The sequence below is a fragment of the Diorhabda carinulata genome, chromosome 10 (genome assembly GCF_026250575.1).
Source record: "Diorhabda carinulata isolate Delta chromosome 10, icDioCari1.1, whole genome shotgun sequence".
NCBI classification, from domain to species: domain Eukaryota; kingdom Metazoa; phylum Arthropoda; class Insecta; order Coleoptera; family Chrysomelidae; genus Diorhabda; species Diorhabda carinulata.
In genome coordinates this window covers 7,230,644-7,254,487 of record NC_079469.1, presented here as the reverse complement: position 1 = coordinate 7,254,487, position 23,844 = coordinate 7,230,644, and the positions used below count along the sequence as shown (strand labels likewise).

At 31.5% G+C, this 23,844-nt stretch overlaps 1 protein-coding gene across 1 annotated transcript in view; it reads right to left on the bottom strand.

Moving 5' to 3' along the window:
- LOC130898484 (voltage-dependent calcium channel gamma-5 subunit-like) overlaps positions 1–19,629 on the bottom strand; it is a 262,875-nt gene extending 243,246 nt beyond the window's left edge. The window contains exon 1 of the mRNA XM_057807825.1: positions 19,419–19,629. The gene's annotated coding sequence lies outside the window, so the exon portion shown is untranslated. The remainder of the gene's footprint in view (positions 1–19,418) is intronic.
- Positions 19,630–23,844: the final 4,215 nt, after the last annotated feature.

Here is a 23,844-nt window from a genome sequence, read left to right as displayed (position 1 = left end):
TTCACTATGACTATTTATTATAAACTGAACTACACTGTGTTTACATGAATTATTTATATATGTAAATAAAATTCTACAAAACTCTGGACCAAAGAGAAAGTAATAAATAGACACATGAAAGGCGTCGCGCGAATTTGCCGAATTTTAAAATTCCATTGTAGCTGGACAGGGCTGGCCTAAGGATCCATTTCGCGAGCTTGTTCATAACTATAATTTAATTTTTAAACAGTTATCTACAATCATTCTCTATTTTCTTTAAAGAGCCCATCAGGAAATTCTAGAGAATATACACAAAAATTTATGTTTTACGATCAATTTGTAAAAAAAATGTTTGAAACAGCTAATCTAAAGTTTTCTTCAACTCATCTCATCAACCAACTAAAGTATAATTCAAAGAAAAGTTTCAATACATAACTTCTACTTAAGATTTAGTAAAGATTCGTAAACTTTATAATATTTGTACGGAGGACTACGATCCAAATTCCATATCAGTAAGGGTGGTAACTAAAACTAAAAATTATTCTCATCATAAACTGAAAAATCTTTTTTCCACTGGTTTCGACTTCGAAGCAACAGCTATATAACCACATTATCAATATTATCTGATTATTGTATATTCGATTTTCAAATAGTGATATTTATGACAATTAAGCGCTCCAAAGGTTTCTTGCTATTTTTTCCAAGTGCCTCAACCATCTCAGTTTTTGCGCTTTTCCAAAACATATTGAATCTATTCTCTTATTCCTATAGTATCGTCTCATTCTTCTATGTTGAAATTTTTCCTTTGAAGTTTTTTAGGTTGAGTGCTATTGGGTCTGAGTGATGTAAGAATAGAATTTCATTTTATAGATTTTTCTAGGTATTTTTAGCATTCAATACCTTTCTATCACTAACCGTTATTATAACTTAGATTGAATGCTTTTAGTAACCCTTTTTCATCTATCGTTTGTCTGACATTACTTCTACTGAACACTCAACAATTCTTGAACGTTCTGTTTCTTCTTGAATACAATCGCCACATATTTTCTTTCATATTCGTACCAAGAGAGTTGAATCATCTGCGAACGCCAGATATTGATATGCATTATAAATCCTATTTCCAATATTTTTTGTTATTTTTTAAACATACGAGTAAGGCTGAAAAGAACTATTAGTACTTGATCTTTTCATACTATTATTCAATGTAATTTTGGTCTATCTATATAAACCTGTTCTATCACATCTAGCACGTGGTTTTAACTCCATTAAAATTGGAAATTTGATCAGGAGGTGAATCATTACTATGATAATTTGTTTGATATTTCTCTTATACTAAGGTAACAATTCACATATTTCACTTTTATACCTCTAGATACTAATCTATCATTCCAATTTCGACCGTTGTAGTGGCTTTTGCTATTATTCCCATATATTTATCTGAATTTTCCTTTTGCACTAGCACTCCTTTCCTCCTACTTTCGTGGCGTTTTCTAAAAATCCATTGTTTTCCTAAGACATCTGTTCATGAGACATATCGTCCGCAACAGCGTTTGGAAATCTGTTCTTATTCAATTAGTTCGTCACGCAGCTCTCCAGCTTGACCTAGACCCTGACTTGGATCCTCTATCTCTTCTCCTATTGTACATTTTAGGATTCCAAACTTTTTTTGGAATTAGGGAGACTCCATTTGTATCCCACTTTTACGCCTCCATATATTTTCTTTTGAATCTTCTTAATCTTTCTTCGTCGTACTCTATCAACATCAATGTTTCTTCCGTATAAGATTACTGAGCGATAAAAGAGAGTTGTGGAAATGTATTTTGGCGATGCGGTTAAGAAGTTTGTTCTTCAGTACACTCAGATTTCTATGGTAGGCTTGTTTTTGCTCCTTGATTGTTGTTGAGCAGTTTTCATTGTTATTTATTAGGTTTCCAAGGTACTTGAAGGTTGTTACTCCTTTCAAGGTTATATGTTGTTACTTCAATTAACAGCCCGACATCTCTGGCATTCTCTTCTATGTCTTCGAACAACTAAACCAGTCCAGTTTTGCTTTTTGCTATCACTGCGATGTTATCAGGACATATTTGTGCCAGCTTGAAAAGTATTTTACCCCGTTGGTCGAAAAGCTTAATGACACAATGAGACCCTTTCATTTATCTTGTATGGGTCACTTACTTGAATGTCTATTTTAACTTGAGATTCTGAATTTTCCATCATTATCAAGTTTCTCAGGTTCTATTCTAATATAGCACAATTATCACGTTGTGTTATTTCTTGAGGGAATGATTTGATTTCTTGTTCTGACACGCCACTTGCATTTTTCTGATCTTACTCTGAAAAATTTTCATTTAGTATTTCATATTCCCATATATTGATAATTATCTCTAGTCTGATGGGTTAGTAAGGTTCTTCTCCTCATTTTTTTCTCTACTTATTATTTAACTAATTTCAAATTCTTTTTTGCTTTCCTTCGTATGGCAGTATGGCGATTATATATCTACTATCTGTTTACTTTTCTCTTGTTGTTCTTCGATACATTATTCATTTCCTCTGCTTACTACTTTATTTTCGATTTCAATTATTTTTTTATAAACGTGTATGTTTGTGTTTTAATTGAATCTTCATCTTTCGTATATGAATTTTATCGAAATACGAAAGACAAACAGTAAAACTGATTAATAACTTGTACGATCCTAATGGAGGTTCTTCACTATTGTTCTGGAACAATCTATATCACTCTTAAACCTGTAGACCGTATACCTTTATTAACTATAAATTAATATTAATTTTCAATTTGCGTTTTCTGTAGTGCTTTAAATCTCGTAGTCTTTTAAGACCCTCGAGTATTCCCGTGCACTTGGTATATAGGTTCGGATAAAAGCTTCGACAGAAATATTTCGCGAACAATGCATTTTGCTTTTCTTTTTCTCGAGAGTTACGGCGCTATCCGACAAAAAGAAGATTTACTTAGAGGAGTAAATGAGCAGAGAAAACGATCTAATATCGAACTGAGTAAAGGAGTTTTCGTGTCAAAAAGGCGCTATTACACTACAAATATATCAATAACTTCTTTTATTGATAATGAAAAGGATGAAATGGAATAGGAACTCGAAAAGGAAAATAGTGATCTCTCAATTTATATTTCTTTTTGTTTTAGGCGTTTGTCTTTGTTTTATACCTTCGAAATGAACTTCTTTACCAATTTTTTTAACGTTTTGTATGTTAATCAAAAAGTATCGCAACATTTATCTCTATGTATAAATTCTAAATTCATAGAGCAAACGAAATTTCTGTAGAGAATAAAAATATCCACAACATGAGTTGTAGAATGTTTTTTTTATATTTCTTCATAGCTTCGAAAGAATGGAAACAATAGAAAGACTTCACTAAAATTTCTGTATAGATTGCTAATATTTACAAAATTTACAAAAGAAAACGAAGTTTTTTGTTTTTCTTTGTTTATAACTTTGAAAATCATAAATCAATCGAAACGATCTACCACAATGATTTGTACATAATAAAAATATCCACAAACTGAGGTATACGACGTCTAAATTGGCGAATTAGATCCTGAGTGAAATAAATTATTGAAAAATAACGTGTTTTTTCTTTAACTTTCTGTTTATAACTTCGAGTAACAGTATATACGAAAGGTATTATCAAAATTTCTGTAGAGAATAGAAATATCGACAAAATAAGCCTAATGTCTTCAGATGTTCTCCTGTTAGTATGATTGTGAGTAGGAGTAAATGGTGTACAGCATGGATAACACACAGGGTTCTAGAAATTACTATCTAACTCTTCTCTGATAAAACATTATACCATCATGTTTGTACAAGATGTCAATTTGGAAACTTATAGTTCAACCTTATCACATATTTCTTATTCTAAACTGCGACAGATTGTCTGACTGAATTGAATTGTTGAATTTTTTGACGATAAATACTCATGCACGAACTGCTAATTCTAACAGTGTTGACTATTGGATAATACAACACTAGACCTATCAAATGAAAACATAACCTCATTTACCAACTACGACTCTTCCGGCTCTTCTAATTTAGTATTACTTCTTAATGGTACTTTTTTTTGTAGATTTATAGATTTTTCTCTTACTCTGATCCTGTCCATGCCTTAGTAGATTTATCTATGTGTTTTATTTCGTCATATTTTCTTGGGAATTCTGTAATAATCTTTTCTGTTAACTGACTTCTTTGTCAGCAGCAGACATGTGCTAACAGAATCATATATTTCTTTTCTTGCACATCAGAGTCTGAGTCAACCTCTTCTTAATATGACGTACATTGGTATTCTGATGACTTTCCTCTTAAGAAAGCACATGAGGGCGTCAGGTTCACGCTGCTGATTAGCCTGTGGGTGCATCGTCGTCTAGTTTCACTATTCCATATATTCTATCAAATTCGAAGAGTTTCTTCCCTTTCCTCCTTCTTCTTAGTTACAATTTTTTTTCTGAGGCAATAAATTATCATATTGTGATGTATGTGATCTGGATTTTTTCAAAGTACAGGTTATAAAGTAAAAATGTATGAAATTCAATACAGGGTGTACCACGATGAGTTAAAAATATCTGTATATGGCGAATACTCATAATAAAATCTTGAAAGTTTCCACATTTGGGTTTTCCGATGCAATCTTCTTAACTAAAATATTTTCAGAGATGGCCGATTTCCGGTAGAAGACGACTGTAACTTTGTCATTTTAAATAGGATACCCTGTATATCAATACATTTTTGAATTTCACGTAAAATTGTAAAATTTCAGTATATTTTTGTCTGGAAACTTTTTTCAAAAAATGAATACTTTTTGAGTTATTAATTTGTTTGTAAAAAATTTGACCGTTGCAGACCATTATAAATTATTTTTTTACGAGCACACCCTCGTTGGTGATATGAAAATGGTTTCTATTCTGTTACGTTAAGCAAGGTTAGACATATTCGAATCTATTTTGAAAAGTTTTTCATTTTATACATATGTATAAAAAATGTTCAAAGTTTAACTTCATAAGTATCAAATTTTTTTGAATAAAACTACCTGGTTTTTTCTATTTCAATGCATTCAGGGGTGAAAAAGGAATCAAATTCATGTTTACTTTCCTAAACCTAAGCCTTATCGTTATCTAGATATCAAATGTTTTCTGTGAATTTTTAGAAATGCGAAATTTTATCTTGATATTAATGAAGTTAAGCTCTGAACACTTTTTATACACACTCTGTATAAAATGAAAAATTATTCAACACATATTCAAATACGTCTGACCTTGCGTAAAGCAACTGAATCGGAACCATTTTCATATCTTTAAGGGTATTCTCGTAAAAAAAATTATAAGGGTCTGTAACGGTCAAATTTCTTACAAAAGAAATTAATATCTCAAAACGTATGCATTTTTCTAGAAAAGTTTTCAGTTTGAAAAGATCGTAACCGAAATCCTAATCGTAGAAATTTTCATAAATTTATTATGAGTATTTTGTCATATACAGATAGTTTTAACTCGTCGTGTACTAGCTACCAAGAACTCCCGACTTTGTGCTTTCAGATTTCTTCTTGCGTACCCAATTGAAATCTACTGTTTATGAAATAGAGATTCGAAAAAAAATAATAACATCTCCTAAAGGGTTATTCTACATTTTGAGGGCCTTGTTATGAAAATAATTGCTAACGTTCTAATTATAAATAATTTTCCATTAATCTTTCATGCCTTATAGTAAAAAACAGAAAATTATTAAACAGGAAAATCAATTATTTTCCAATAAGTACCACACAAGATCCATTTCGATTTCAGTTTTAGATTATAGCATCTCCACTAGAGGGTTTAATGTAATTAAGAATCAGTCTACAAATTGTTACCTTTAATAATAATTGTGCCGAGGCTTTGCATAGTTTTGAATTTTCTGTAGAGGTTAAACTATAGAAGGTGGTACGTTTCCAAATTGACATCCATTAATGAGTCTCTCGTACAATGAACATTCAAGTTTTTACTACTTTATTCCGGTATTGCATACATTTTACGCTCAAATTTATTACCAGCAGGGTTTTAAATTATTAAACAACATAAATTATGCAATTCCATCTCTCTGATACGATCCGTAATCAGGAGAAATTTATGTTGTTGTAATAAACTGGCTATTTTGACATCAAAATATCAAGATTAGTGAGAATGAGTGATAAATTATTCATATAGATAACATTATAACTTCACTTTACTAATTAAATGTACTCCTTTTTCCGTATTTTCAACATTGATGATTTGTTTGGAAACGAGAAATCCGCGGGGACTTGATTGAAGTGTTGAAGCTTACAGAACTCAATTAGCTCGCTAATTAGAGATCATTTCCTATTTTACAACAGAATATAATCATACATCGAATGTTTTATATGTTCTCAAGTGTGTCATTCACTGACGTTATATTCACATACGGCATAAAAAACTGAGGCAAACACACTCTGATTAGCAAAGCAGCGTTCAAGTAAGAAGTATCCTTCGCAAAACGTTTGTTCTAATTTATTAACAGGCTTATATTAGCTTGACCTATAAGAGGGTTTCTTTGTTTGTAACTCTTCTTTGGACGTACTCAATAAATAACTTCTTTCGACGGATGATTCGAACCTCTGATCTCAGTGTTGGGAATTAAGCACGGCAATCTTCTTTTTAAAATTGATGCGAATATTTTGCATGTGACGTTGAGCAAGGATGTTCTTCTATAATTAAAATGTTACACACACATGTATTATCAACTTTTCTTCTTTAATTTCAATCGCTACAATATAATATAATCTTTTTAAAATCAATATGTTAAATAAACTTATTTAGTAATAGTAATTTTTCAATCTTCCAATTTGGGATAATTATATGTATATTATAATGAAAAATTGCTAACCCTATATGTGAGTTACACTAAAAATATGAGTCGTTTTATTTGTTATTCAGAAATGTTCTCGCTTGGCCAATAAAAAAATTCTTTAGATAGTGCTGTCGACTACCATTATTATATCAATATTTTGATGACAGAAGCAGACGTTCATAACAAGGCGTGATGGAAGATAAAATGTCTGACTCAGAAAAACGTGAAAGAAAACTAAAAAATAAGACATACACACAATTTTTTATGTATGAAGTGGAGTATGCAGAGGGTTTGTGTTGTTGAGAAATGTCTATGAATAGATCCACTTTCTAGTAGAAACATATTAATTTTCTAAAGCTTGACATATGCAAGAAATTGTATGCAATTTTTGCCAAAGTCAAAACATTACTATAGGCTAGTCTCTTGCCACTGCATCAGGTTGCCGGTAAAATAATTCCATTAGTTAATTAAATTCCTAACGTCAAATTTTATTTCATATATTGTGTCCGGCTTAAAAATGAAAATAACACAGTAGAAGGCCGCTTGACATGACGCAAGACAACGTGCAATGCAATGCAAGACGCAATATTTCTTTATCAAAACCATACTCAGATAAAGTTCAGTTCTATGCAACTTTATCGTTTTTTTTGCGTGCAAGTTGAAACTCTAGAGAAACATGACTTTCTAATATGCTGATATTACATTTTATTTTCCTTAGGAGTTATTCAAATATTTCTTCACTCATTATCAACTAATTATTGTATGTTTCTTGATATTCATTTTGATAAGATACAACCATGATGAAACGGCAAGAAACATGCATAATGTCAAGCGATGTACAATATTCGTCTATGCAATATATTGATCTGTATCTGTCAATTGGTCTTAAGTATAATGAACAAGGAAAAAGTGGTCAGTGGATACTTGGCAATAATTATATCTGCTGCTGCCTCGCTTTTGAAGCTTGACGGACAGGTTGGTTATTAAGCTAGACTACCTAGACTCCTCTCTAGAATTGCAACACATGAAAATATAATCGAATCGATAATGTTGCAAGGGCGAGCTCTTGCATGGAATAGCTGAACTTCATCTGCGTCTGCTTTTGATTAAACAGTATTGCGTCTTGCATTGCATTGCACATTGTATTGCATCATATCAAGCTGCCTAAATAAAATACCATTTCCGATTGTTAATAATTGATGTTTAGCCTATTTTTTAATTTATACTGAACGTTTCCTATTTCTTTACCGAATTATGTTGAAGATTTAAGTTCTTTTGGAAAATATAAGAAGTCTATATACATGTTAAGAAGAGCTCAGTTATAGCATTCTTCAGATTATTGTTTTTACCATTTCCGGTAATAATTTTTGTCGTTGAAATATTTTATAGCGAATAGGAATAGTAATTTGAATAATGAATAAGTTCTGTAATGAATAAGGAAGTTTAATGAAACTGGTTCCGATAAAATAGAAATATTCGGTGTTGTGTATGAAATAGCCCCTTTCTGTAGAAACCTCCACATCACCTCGCAGAAAGTTTGGGGCTAATATTCTTGGCTAGTTTTGATAATCTAATTGGTGAACTCCACGTGAATTTGCTTTTTTCAATAACTTGTATATAAAATTTATTGGAAACTAGGTTAGGTATCTAGTGTCTGTTGTGAAAATAAGTATGACTTTGTTTTTAAAAAAATTTTTTTTTCATTACATATCAAAATAGGGAATATTACATTTCTTTAAGGGAAGGAAGTCGTAGTTTTTCTTTAGAATTTGCTTTTATTTTAAAACAATTCATCGTCAGTTGTCCTCATAAACTAAACCAAACCGTTATTTGTGTTCAGAAACTGTTTTTTTTTTTCACAAACAAACCGACATTTCTCTTGAGAAACTGCTTTTTTAAAAAATGACTGGCATTTGTATTTTCAAACTCTGTCTTTCACAAACTAACCGATATGTGTATTTAGAAACTGCTTTTACATGAAAATGAAATGTCATTTGTCTTTAGAAACTGCTTTTATACAAAAAGAAAACGTCATTTGTATCTGGAAATGTCTTGTTGAGAAAACAAACCATCATTTCTCTTTAGAAACTACATTCTTTTTTTTGAAAAAGTCACATTTTCATTTTTTGAAACTACCATCTTCACATACAAAACATTTGTTTTTGGAAACTGTCTTTTTCAGGAATCACTAAAAGTTCTTTCTCTATACTACCTGCGATAATTTACAGTACGTTTTAGTTTTCCTATTTTACGAATAATTTAACGATTTTACTATATAAACCGTCTTTTAAATAAAAACTGTTGTATTTCTTCGAGGCAATAGGATAGCTGGCCATTAATTCATGATGCTCTACAAACTTTACTATCTTATCTAAATGGGCTCTTTTTTAACAAGGCAACCAACGTATGTATGTACATATTGCACGTCAAGATTGTACCGCCCTCCATAGACTTTGGCGTAGTTAATCCAATAAGTTAAAGTTATTTGGAACAAGGTGAGACAAGCAGGCACCTTATCTAATGGACAAAAAATTGATTTCAACTTTACTTGGGACAGTTTACTAATTACTAATTTTGCCATAACCATCAATTTATATCTCAAATTAAACATACGTTTAAGTGAGTGTATATAGGGTGGTAGGTTCTCAAATTGAAGCCCTGTAGAAAATGCTTCGATACTTACGACTGATAAAAAAGAAAACATATTTCACTACTCTCATTTTCATTTTCAAATATTTTAATTAGATGTAAACGGACCGATTTTTTGGAAAAGGAAAACACGGAATGATATATCAATTTGGATTTCATTTGTGTAAAATTTCTAACTTAGTTGGAATAGATAATTTTCAATGGAAACTCCTACAAATTCTCGTGTTATTCTGAAGTTATGATTTTAGTAAATGAGACACATTAAGTTGAATTAGAAAGTGGAGTAATTGAAATTTCAAATCCCGGTATACAATTTGACAGAAATGTTTGTACATACTTTTCTGAAATTCGCAACATTCTTCAACTATTCATAACATAGCGCTAGGTATTATTTGAAAGGCAGAACTCGGTGGAAAAGCAACAGAGATAATTAAATTAGCTGCATCTCGCTCCATTTAAAAATTGTTGCGAAAAACGTGTAGATTTATTACACCTAGTGTAGAAAAAGTAATCTTTGAACAAAAATACTTTTCTGAGTAATCTCATTGGGTTACGTGGTTGGTAAAATAAAGTGGAATAGCATTTGGAATTAGAAAATTATAAGAAAGTGAGAGGCTACGAAGATTCCAATAAATTATACAAAGTTGTTTGAATGGAAATAGCTCGTGGATATACTTTCACATGTTCAGATTTTTATTTTTAGAGTGAGTGTTGCTTATCAGAGCATACCGTTTAGTCCACGATTTTCAAAAACGAAAAAAATGTGCAACAAATGTATGAATAAAACTTAAAAAAACCGACATAACATTAGAAAATTGAAGAGAAAAATGAAGATTATCTACACTAAATAAACGGAACGTATTGAAAGTCCATTCTTTTAACACCCATCGGTAAACTTGCTCTCATAAAAGGAAAAAAAGGGGCTAGTAAAATCAGTGTCAAAAAAGTAGCGATTATTTCTAGTTCTAATTCTCGTTGGACGTACCACCGCGAAAGCACCGTACCACAATTTGAAATCTTCGACATCTGCATATAAAAAAGATGAAATGAAACAGTTGTTATGTTGTCAGCTTCAGTTTTAGTCATTTAATGAGTTAAAAGATATTATTGATGTAGATTTAGAAGTGGTTCTTTTACCTTGACAATGGATGTAACTTGACTTAGTGAAAAGGCTTTTCATTTCACGCAATGTGCAATCTTCGTAATCTGCATATAAAAAAGATAAAATGAAACAGATGTTACGTTTCAGCTTTAGTCATGTAATCAGTTGTAAGAAATCGTCGTTCCAGTTCAAGAAGTGGTTCTTACACTTACACAAAAAGATGCTACGTTTTCAGCTTTGGATTCAGTAATGTAATTTTCAGCTTTGGATTCAGTAATGTAATCAGTTGAACGAAATCATTGTTCTAGTTTTATAAATGGTTCTTTAACCTTCTGAAGAGATGTAACTTGACTTGGTGACAAAGCTTTTCATTACACACAATGTACAATCTTCGACATCTACATATGAAAACGATGAAATGGAACAGATGTTACGTTCTTAGCTTCATTTTCAGACATATAATCAGTTGTAAGAAATCATTGTTCCAGTTCAAGATGTGGTTCTTACTTTTTCTAGATGGATGTAACTTAACTTGGTGAGAAAGCTTTTCATTCTACACAATGTGCACTCTTCAACATCTGAATATAAAAAAGATGAAATGAAATAGATTTTACGTTGTCATGCTTCAGTTTTAGTCATTCAAACAGTTAAAAGAAATAATTGTTATAGTTTTAGAATTGGTTCTTTCACATTCTCAATTGATGTAACTTGACTTGGTGAGAAGTTTGTTTTAATGAGATCATTGTTCTAGTTTTATCACTGGTTTTTTCCCTTTTCAATGGATTTAACTAAACATCATACATTTTACAAAATTATAGATAAGTATGTGTGAAATCAGTATGCTTCAAGAGGAATACTAGAACAAGTCATCTTGACTTTTAGTTATTAGTTATTTTAGAAAATCTTTTCTGGAATTTTAGTAATTTAGTTTTTCGATTTTTTTGTAGACAAAGGAATGTTGAATCGTCCATAGTAGTTCTGGCGTAAGTCCTTTTAGATGTATTGCCACTTTCTTGATTAAACTAGCTGTTCATGCAAGTGTTTAGTATCAAGGGTGATTGGAACCGCTATATTATAAGATCATGATACCCACCTTTTATTTGTATATACTAATATATAGTATCTTCCAGAACTATATTGAATGGATATGATATATTGAATTAAGTAATAATTTGATCCGATACGGGAACTACGAGAGCTTCAATCAAATAGTATAAGCTGGCTTAATTGACTAAATAATTGACTCTATTGTACAAATATTGACTAATAATTAGTTAATTTGATAATAGTTTGCTACATTTTGGAAACAATGAATACCAATAATGAGAATAAGTAGAGCAAGTGACTTTTGCAAGAAATTGTTATTTGATATTTACATAAGAGCTTCAATCTCGTATTTAAACTTACTAAGTTTTCCGTGTCGATCTTATATAAATTGTTTTGACTGGCGAAATGTTGATTTTGTTGTAGTTGAACACATTTCACTTTGTCTTAATAAACTCGAGGAAATAGAATCTCCTCGATTGTGCTGTTGGCACAATTGGTTACTAACAATACTTCATACAACTCGTAAGTTGGAATAATGTCGACTGTACTTTGTATATACAATCGAAAACTTTGTGAGTCTTGCACATAACAATGAATTAGGAAAGAATAAAGAAATTTTAGTAAGCGAAGCTGGGAACTAATTACTTAGGGGTTGATAGATAATTTTGAGTTTTCATATACTCGAAAATGTTTATCTGCATCTGTGTGTCAATATATCAAGGGTTAACAGAAATTCTCTATCGTGTCACTTCTTTTTTCTTCTACAACTATTTTTTTTACCTAGGTACCCTACATGGTATTTTAGTTCAATATGCGACAATACAATATCAAGTTTCAAATTTTGAGAAAAGAAAACTCATAACAGCTGCTTTACTATTTTAGATTTACTGTTACGAACCAAGATAAAAAGTGACGTACGCCTGTGTTTTGTGGAAATTTTAGAAAACATCAAATTAACCAAGAATATGTGAAAAATATCGTGATATGAAGATTAAAATTAGTAACATTTATACATGTGATTCATTGTAGATCAACGTTTCTTCTGGTCAGCGCTAGAAGAGAGACATAAGAATTTATAGTACATATTAAAACAATTAAAATACAAAATTTGTATGTTATCTCAAAACCAGTCTTTGTGATCAATAATTCAGATAATAGAATTGTTTCATATAATCTTCATATATCTTTTAGTTTGAATTACAGAAAATTCATTTGTTAATAGAGGTAAGAAGACTTACTATTTGATTGCTGTTATTTTTATGAACTAGCATAACTTTATTTTAAACAGCATTTGAGTGCGTCTGGATCCACAGATTGTTTGGTCCTTTTCCAAATCTCATTCACACCTATAAACATATTTTCCTACCATCGAGAAAATAAGTTTTATTCCAGTAAGGATTCATAGTCAGAATTGGTTATATTTTTCGACGTTATTCTAATAATCTCTTTAGAGTACCTTCACCAATCACACATTTACCGGTTGATAATTTTTTATCCCCATGCTGACATTCAGTTAGATTCTTCTATTTCAGCTACTGTTCGATTTCTTTTTGTTTCTGAAAAAATAAACTTCTTATCTTACTGCTTCTACTTTCAATTCCAAACAAGCTGGAGTGTTATTTTTAAATCTCTATAGACATATTTTCCTACCATTCAAATTAGTTTAATTCCTGTAAGGATGCATAGTCAGAATTGGACGTATGTTTTTCGACGTCCTTCTAGTAATCTCTTTAGATTAACTTCACCAAGCACACATTTACTGGTTGCTTATTTTTGATCTCCATGTTGGCACTCTGTTAGATTCTTCTATTTGAGTTACTGTTCGATTTCTTTTTCTCTGTGAAAAAATGCACTTTGCATCTCTCTGCTTCTACTTTCAATTCCAAATAAGTTGAGTGTTATTATATGATTATAACGTAGAGAACTTCAATTTTGCTTCCTATTATCGAGTATAATTGGAACTGCTCTTGTTGGATTGCTTCTATTGCATTCTTTCCTTGTTCATAGTATTGTATTGGAAGAAGTTTTGCTACGACATTCCACAAAATCTAGAACGCATAATTTGTAATTTCTATCATTCGATACCTTCAACTTATAATTAATCGCTTTAACATATTCCAAACATTCTGTTATTTATTGTCATAACTAGAACATAGTTATGTGTAATATTTTCGATATTTTCTGAAGCTTTTTAACCGAATCTTTAATTTTTGTAATATAAACTTAGGTGCAGTATTCTTGGTCGCTCTTATACTAGCTCATAAAGTCTCTCCAAAAAAATGAATCATTCGAGCGTCGCTGTCTTTCACAGTTCATAAAGTAGCTTGTAGCATTCAAGAGTCAGGTTTGATTCAGTGGTTATACTTTGCCAAAACATTAGTGCCACTACACTGTCTAATATAGACAGTAATGTAGTTATACCTTGTACAGCAATTTGAGACGAGGTTATTATGCCCGATAGCTTGGTCTTTCCTAAAGAAATAATGGAGCCATCACCCCATTCACGATTGTATACTTCTGTCCCATTTCAATGCGAGTTGTCCTCATTTTTTTTCATTCAAGGTTGACTTTGAATTTCCTTTGAAGTCCTCTAAATATCGTAGTTCCTTCGGTCCTTGTCATCTTTGCAGTTTAGTACCGTCGATATCTGCGATTCCCAGGAGGGCTAAGAAGCTTATTTAAATTAACATACTATTGTTCAGGATAACATAATTGATAAAATGACACGTCAATATAATAAAGTGTATTTAAAACATATTGCGAAATAAAAGAACAAATTTATTCTTAAGTATCCTTCTCAAGTAAAAAAATTAGAATGACTACACTCCTGGATACAGAATGAAAGCTCTTTCAAACGCAGTAACATACGCTATCTCTTTTCATTCAAAACTTCTATTAGTAATTTGAAATTATCACCCCTAAGGGATTGAAAGTACAGTGGACAATTTTATTTAGAAAATGTAACGTATGTTTCAATAGTTTCGGCTTGCCACCCTCCACCCTTAGCGAAATAAAAGTAGCCGAAGTTTACAATTGGATAGGCCTGGGGTAAATTGGGGAGTGGGATATCTTGTTTTGGTATAAAAGGTATATTATTTTGATGCAGCCAATTTTTAGTTGCTTTTGCATAAAGGCAATTTTGCTTCATCTTGAAATTTTATATTGTTAGGGCATTCTTCTATATTCTCCATATAAAAACCATCGTCTTCTTTGATTTGATTTGGCTGGTGTGAAGTATTTTACATCCTCCATAACTCTCAAAATGTAACCGCCTTTGATAATGCCAGCATCTTGGTATCCGAGGTAATTGGTTTGTGGTGTACTTAGGACACTTTCGGTATTTTACGGAAGCATCGACTCTTTCTTTTGCTTTTGTTACCAGTCTTTCCGCTCTTTTTGTGTAAAAATTCTTGGTTTTTCATTTTTTGGGAGACTTATACAGCGTATTCCTTCTTCATATTTGGCTATAACACGATAAATGCTTATGTGTGAAATATTTTGGTTTTGAAATATGGGAACTATGTCAGGTATCTCTGAAATCAAACTATAAATGCTTTTTCTTACTTCTAACTTTAAAATATTCTAATGCAACCTAGATAAAAAACGACTTGCTTAACTAATGTCAAGAAATTAAAGAATTTTTTGTAATAACAGTAATAACAGATGGCAGTAATTTCTTTAAAAAATGACACTGTATTAGAAAGAATACAATCTCTACAGCAAAATGCTCTACGATGGAAGACGTTGTTGAGTATTTGTTTGGAAACCATCAATAGTGAACGTTTTCAGTGATTTGAAAAAATTGGTCAACGTTATATAATACAATACTTTTCCTTAAAAGATATCAGCCAAACCAATATAAAAGGTGAAGTAGATTCTACTTTGGGTGAGACTGTTGCTTCGTTATCAACAGTGATTATTGGGTAGCAGAGTTTAAAAAGACTGCACGACCTACGAAGCATCGCAGTGATCGACCGAGTGAGGAGATGACTGCAGAAATATTAAAGAAAATCCACAGAGCGGTACAGGATGATCGTCAACTGAAAGTGCGCGAGCTAGAATGCATTTCAAAGAGTTCGGTACATCGCATATTAACTGGAAATTTGGACATGAGAAAGCTGTGCGCAAGATGAGCTCCGCGTTTGCTTACAATGGAACAAAAACAGCGTCGCGAAGATGTTTCTATTGGGTATTTGGCAATTTGTCACGGGAATATAGCCAACTTTTTGAGTTGTTTCATGACCATGGGTCCATCACTTGACACCCGAAACAAAATAACAATCAAAAAAATGTACCAGTTCACACATCCATCCGTTATTGCAATAGCCAAAATTAATAAATAAAAGTTTGAATTACTACCTCATGCATCGTATTCGACAGATTTAGCTCCCTCGGATTATTTTCTGTTCCCAGATTTGAAAAAATGGCTCAGTGGTCAAAGATTTTCTAAACAATGAAAAAGTGATGGCAGTAAATGAATATTCTTATTATGAAAAGGGTATCGGACTTATTGAACATCGCTGTGAAAAATGTATGGAGCTCAAAGGAGTTAAAAAATAAATATATCATTCTCGAAAATTTTTGTAGTTTCTCTGTTAGGCCAGGTACTTCTGGCACCAACCTCTTATGTACCCCTATTTTTGCTAAATTCATCCGTATCATATTTTCATTAGCTGCTTCTGATTAAAGGCATATTACCAAAATGCAATATGACTTTTCAATTGCTCTAGGAATTTTAGTTGATACACAGATGTATTCGAAAACTTTGAATTATATTTTGAATATAATATAAAAACATTCATAAGTCAGGAAACTTTCATATTTACCTATTCCTCATCAGAAACATCCAAAGAATTTAAAATTTAGTTTCCAGAAGAATTCCGGCTACATATTTATTTTTATCTAACACACACGCAAAGTTTAATCGGTATGTACTACCTGAGAACTTTTCTCTGATATGCCATACGGATATGAATTTTCCAGAGTCGTGAGCTACATTTCAATCGCATACATAGATGAATTCAAGTAGAGATGGGCAGAATGTACAATGTGACGCTGCTGCTGCCGTCATTCTATATAACATGCATAAGGACTTTGGAAAAGTTGGGTGAGATTCAATATACCTCACTTGTTTGTCAGACATTTTTTACATTAAAGATGAAAAGAATGTGGAATTGAATTAAGTTGAAATGTTCAGTAGTTTCCTACAATTTTCGAGAATAAAATAGGAAAAAAAAATAGTTCAATTCGAAGAAGTATTCGTAATAAGAGAGTAATAAATTTTAAGTGAGGTATTGCCTGGTAAAAGAAGAAAGAAAACTGCCATGAAGATAAATAACTGTTTAAAGATTTAATATGGTTTAATCGTTTGAAATAACTGTTTAAGGATTTTCTATGTATTGATCGTTTTAAATAACGGAGAAGACATCAAAATATCGGAGATACTATACGCAGATAACATGTTACTAATGGCAGAAAATAACAAAACCCTGAACTCACACTTGAAAATAAATAATGACAGTCTACAGATGATGATAATCCAAGAGGACGAAGAATAAGAGATAAAATTAGAAGAATCAAATATGGAATAGATCAAAAGCTTTAAATACCTTGACACCAACACAAGATTGGAACAAGTGATAAACAAGAGAATTCGAGCAGCTGGGAGATCAATCAATGCAATCAAGACATAGTTTCTAAGCAAAAGGAAAGTAACCAAACAAATAAAAGAAGAAAAATTCATAAAAGGAGACACACCCTTATTGACATATGGATCAGAGACATGGACACACACACATTATCAAAAAAGCAAAATACAAAGTACAGAAATGAGATTTATAAGAAAAATAAATGACAAAATTAGGAATAACAACATAAAAGAGAATTGGAATTTAAAATCAAATCGAAACAAAATCTGAAAAGAACAGTGTTACGAGAAAGGAAAGCCGATGAGATGGACAGAAGAAATTAAGATGACAGGAGGAGTAAGATGATGCGAAATGATTCGTAAAACACAGGATAGGAAAGAATGGAAACTGCCGTGGAAAAGGTTGCCCACGTAATGACTCATTTCCAGCATGCCTTTCACCTATACAGGTAGAAATGTTTCAGGTTAAATTAAGTAAGTGAAATTTGGTAAACCCTTGTCTACATGATAACAATATACTGAAATTATATCCAAATTAATACGCGTTTAGTTATTGAAATATAGTTTTCGAAAACAAATTTCGAAGAAATGTTATTCGAATGTACATATCCGGAATCACACAGGAGAAAAGTTTTGAAAATAAAGCGTTTGCTTAAAACTTTCACATATAAAAGTCGTTTGAATAAACATTTTTGTAACCACAAGAAAAACCATTTGTTTTAAAACTTTTCCAAGTGAAAATTATTTGTACAGTTTGCAAGATCTCTAAAAAAATCATTGTTTGAATTTATTTTTTGCCTAAAACATATTACGTGATAGAGGGAGAATACCTTCTGTGTTGTAAGTTACTGACCAATTAATTTTCAAAATTGCCGCAGCATTTAACTGTTTCAGAGTTTAGTGCGAGTCAAGCGAATGGAAACAAAATTAAACGTAGAACCTGAAACCTTTACCAGAATTAAAATAATTATTTAAAATGGATGTATGAAACACTAGTAAAATTTGAATATTCAAGAAAATCACTGTGCGTCCTTTGAATTTATTAAAAGGAGAAATACCTGGAATATATAATGCGAATCGGAAACTACCAGTTTGTGTACATATTGAAGGAAGGTGATATTGAAAGCTGGAAAGGTATCAGAAAAAAAGATTGCAAAATATCAGGCAATGGACATGACTATGCTCATTGAAGCATTCCGAAAGGGATAGAGAGGGAATGGAAAATTTTATCGAGAAAATCCTTTAAATTTAGAACAAGAAGGAGAAAGGAAGTTTTTAAACATTTTTTAAGCTATAATACTTAGCATTAAACAAAATAATATGGACACGTCAAAAACATAACCCTTATACTTCTACTAATGTGGGTAGAGGTGTAAAGAACTATTTCTTATGGGAAAAAAATTGAAAAAGTATCAAGCTGTATATGAATAGCAGTTAAAGAACTTTCCAGAATAGCGCTGATGTAGCAAAAGGGTATATTATTATATATCTATAATTATTGTGGATTAAGTAACCCATCAGTTCATTATTCACAAATTTCAATTACTTGTGTTGTACAAAATAATGTAATGAATATAACCTGGAAGAATTATTAACCCCATCCTTATTAAATATTTTTCGACTGACACTTTTTCATATACTTAAATGTTTCTCCATTATTCAACTAACGCATGCAAAAAAGTTTAGATCTTAATGGAGAATATTTTTAAAAATAAGCCATATAAATTTATGAATATTTGTTTTTATTTGTCTCTCTCAGGATTTAAGTAGCAACCCTCGAAATACCAACAAAATGCCCTGCAGTACCATGATGCCATATTTCAAATCGGTGGAAAAAGAAACAAGTAATGTTTTAAGATTTTTTTGCTCTATAAACCACTCATCGATTTCATTTATTTCCATGTTAACTTCTGCAATAAATTCAAAAGCGATTTTATTTTAGAAGAAAGTCTGTAGATGCCTTATAAACACAGTCCTTTATTTGTTTTGTTTGTTGTCTAAAAGTAGAAATCACATTTTGCGTGCATTTATAATTTAAATTTGAGATGCTTCGAGATTTTTCATAATTATATGTTTTATATCAAATAGATTTGATTTAATAATTAATTAAATTCATATATTGAAGTGTACTTACTCAACTAGATTCAAATATCAATAGAACTAGACTATACAAAATATCTATATAAGAAATATTAGCAGTTTTCCATTTCTACGCCGATATTCACAATCACATAGCCCACAGACTGTAACCGTCGATGAAACAAAAGCCCGCAAAACTCCGTTTACGGTTATAATCTGGCAAACCGAGACGTACCAACTAAGATAGCGCGAAATAACCGACTGCCGAAAGCTCAGGCAGGCAGAGTTAAGCCGAAAGCTCTGCGATTTCAGCGCCGCCGCTTCGTGCTTTCGTCTGCCATATATCAAAAGTGCGAAGTTTTTGCAGGTCCAGTCAACAATTTCAAATGTCAAAGTGTTTGAAAAATTCCTATATTGCTGTTCGGACCCGATGTACTTAAAAGGGATTTATTGAAGGTGCAGTTTCGATGGTGTGCTATTGATTAAAGGATTTATATAAAAAGGAGAACTCATCGCTATGGTAATCAGGAAGGAGAGAAAAAAGAAAAATTTCCTCTCTTGTCATGTTTGAGATTATGCAATGTTGAATCAACTTTTAAGTAATAAATTCAATTAAAGCATTATGTTTGTATTTGAACAGTTATTATTATTAGATATTACCTTCTTTATTATATATTATTAAAAGCATAATGAAGCAAATATTAATGAGACTTTCACGTAAAATAATCTTAATACTTCTAAGAATCTACTACGGATAAGTTGATGCAACAAGATCCTCTTGCGTCTATTATATCTGAATATGCGGGTTTTTCAAAAAAGTTTGAACCTAATTTTGAGATTGACATCAAAAGGAACCTGCAAAGGTCCTTTTAAAGTAATTACTTCTAAAGAACATATTTCTTGAAGCAAACGAAACTGGTTTATGCAATGTAAAGAATTGTTACTCCGTTATCATGCAAATTCCTTTTCAGTTTAATCCTGTTTTTATTACTTATGTTGAATTCCATCCAATATGACACTAAATATTACCAACTAGGTCGTCCTTTGAAAGCAGCGGACTGAAAAATACCGTATTGTGTTAGAGGCAAGGATTTCCAAAAGGAAATGTTTCACATTTGAAATTTATTATACTCACTTTACTAGTACTAGTTATACGAGATGTGATCAAAAAATTTTGTGAATTATTTTATTGAAAAAATATGAATAATTTGAAAAAATCGATCAATTTCCTTTTCATTTTTGGTCAGCAATACACTCATAACCAAAATCATTTCTGAAATACTTGGTGAGATCTATCAATTTGATATGAAACATTTTTGTTAATTTTCAACTGTAATTCATAATGTGAAATCTACGAAAAATATTAGTTACATAAAATGAAACTTTTAAATAACTTTAGCTTCAAGTTTGAGGTCATTTTTGACATGAAAAACTTCAATTGATAGTTTTTTTATGGTGACGTGAGTAAATTGTATAATTCGCACAAAATAGGTAATAATAAGATCATAAGTCCAATATTGTAATTTTGTTTTAGTTATTCTTGTTACGAGTTTCGTGTATACATAAAATTTTTGAGTGTTTACGTCGTTTACACTAAAAATAAAATTTGTCGGGTTATGAATTTTTTATTTATAAACAAAAATCTAGCTTGGACTTGTACTGTATTTAATTAAAATATTTACCTAGAATTAAATAAAAAATAAACAACAAGAAAAATAATATATTGTAGTATAGAAATGAATTATATTCCGTCTCAAGTACCAGCATTATCATCACCGTCTATGTTAGTGGTTGGACAGGATTTAATATGATAAAAGAGCTCTGGCTCTTCCCCCTCTACTTATTTCATTATCTGCTTCATATCTCTCATCTTCTTAATGTTGATTGGTAATGGTCCAGGATAGACTATACTAGTAGGAGTCTTTGGATTCTGGTTTTATTTTAGTAACTTGAAAGTATATAAAATAGCTCCGTCAATAAAGTCTAAGCATTCAAGATAACCTGGATCTTCTCCTTATTTGTTGGTATAGTCTTCTTATAGAATGATGGTATTAAAATCTACTATATCCTCGTAAGACATGGTATGTACAGTGGAAGGCATATTTTTTCTAGAATTCTGTATCAATTCTTCATATTCCTCGGGAACGTATATACGATCATGTTTTCTGCTCAATTTTTTTGCTCTCCTACATCCCTGTCGCAAGGTAAAAAGAAGTGATCGTGGATTGGTAAAGTTTCTACAAACTCTTACTGATTTGTACTCAAAAGTTTTACGAGGATGTAATTTTTGTTCTACCCTGGACACGAGTGCAAGCAACTGCAACTCTTCAACTTCTTGGGGCAAATGACTCGTAATTGCTGAGCTGAAAACGTGCACATTAGGGCGTTTTAGTGCTTGACTTTCGTGATAAGCCGGGCGCAAGTTGAGAAGCAGTGAACACGTGTAGGGCAGCACAGTTTCTGTAACTCTTGTTGTCTAATGGGACTGCGCTAATTGAGACGCAGAGCAGGGCAGTACTGCGCTAGACGTGGCCAATGTGGCACTCGTGAATGTTTCACACAAACTGCGTCATAATTGCACAGTTTCCTACAGGTGTTTAGGGAAAATGGAATCTCGTGAAGAAAAATTGATTGAATTAGTGCGAAACCACCCAGTGCTATATAACTCGAACTATATGAAAATTACATTGAAACAAGACATTTGGACAAACTTTCATTTAAATTTCAAACCAATAAACTCAAAGTTGCCTACAATAAAATATTTCTATGTTTCTAAATGTTTGTGATTTCAGGTCTGTTCTGATTTAAAATCAGTTTCTTTCATAATTTCTTAAAGACAGATGGAAATTAGATGTTACGACTATCAAAATATTTCTTGTACCGGTGAAACTGGCAGGGGCAAATTTTTCATATAATCAAATGTGGTTCCTAAAATTTCAGGGCACTCCTTAGCTCCTTAGACAATACATGTACCTCCTGCAATTTACTATAAAACTTTCTTGCCCTTCTTTTAAGACTCATCAATTTGACTGCACGAACTCTTTTAATATTGTTGTTAAAAATTTTATCTCTTAATCTCGTACCGATTCGTTCGCATTCACTACAAACATCCCTTGTGGTCTCCCAAATTTAAAAGGGTAATTTTCATTGAAATATTTTAAAAATATTTATATTCAACAACGTTTTGCAATGAAGCGTGTTTCTTCATGAAAATTTCATACAAAATTCTCACGTTAAGTTTGGAGTCCAGATATTTAATCTCTTTCGTTCCATGATGAGGAAATTTATGAGGAAAAGAATTAATGTGAATTTTAATTTTTAGCCAGGATTCAGCCGAATGTGAGGTAAGTCTGTTATTGTGGTTTCCAGGGATGTCTCTAGGTAGAGCCCTTCTAAGGAGGAATGCTTGTTTACATACTGGCACCCATTTTTCTTGGCAAAGTACTGAAAATTTGTAGATTTTGGCTTCGTACATGCATCAGCAACTCGTTGACGATGTTTTACAATGGGTTTTGATCCCATTAAATCTTGCAGGAAACTGTCCTGCTCATTTTCGGTTTTCTATCGTACAACTTCGAGATAATCAGATATTTTTCTTCGTCGGTAAATTTCCTCGTATATTTTGGTTTGCACCTATAAAACATAACAGGTTATTATGATAATGATATTATGATAATATGATTATGATAATAATAATAAAGACTCACGTACATGGGTGACCGGTGTTTTTTTCTGCTACAACCTTCCCAGATGTGGAAATGACTTATGGTTTACCTAATTGAAGTACAATCTTCCTCTTGTTTACATTCCATTTTTCTTGATTTTTAGTACGTTTTTTACCTGGGATCGTCTTATTTTCAGATTCTACCAGGCTACTATCATCAGCAGTCAGATATATAAAAATTGAGTATAACAGATAGAAACGTAAAATTTTGGACTGTTCCTATTCTCACCGATTCAAGTTTTTTATTGAGCTTTGGAATAACTGCCTCTCTGAAAGAATAAGTACATCCAATACTTACACATTTCATCTGTTTTTGAATCTAGAGAAGTCACGACGGTTTGTTTTTCTTAACTGAATCATTCATTTCATTTGCTCATTCTTATAGAAATTTCTCAAAGTAACTAGTTGTTCGACATACCTGGTTCACTACAGACATTCATAACAACTATAGTAGTAGACTGACAAGCTAAAACGAGTTCAAACATGCTTTTCCCAATTCATGACTTATACCAGAAAGAAATGCGTTATTGTCAAAAAATTGTTACAATTTGCAGACAAAAACTTGTAAAAACTAAAAAGTATACATAGAAACAACTAAATAAAGATAATAATGAAATTTCGATATACATAAGAAAAACAAAATGAGTAACAAAATTATAGGTAATTCGAATAGGTTATCATTAGTATATAAGTCCATAGCAAAATTAAACTATGATGATATCGATTTGATTTCAATTGGCAAGTGATTGTGCATTTT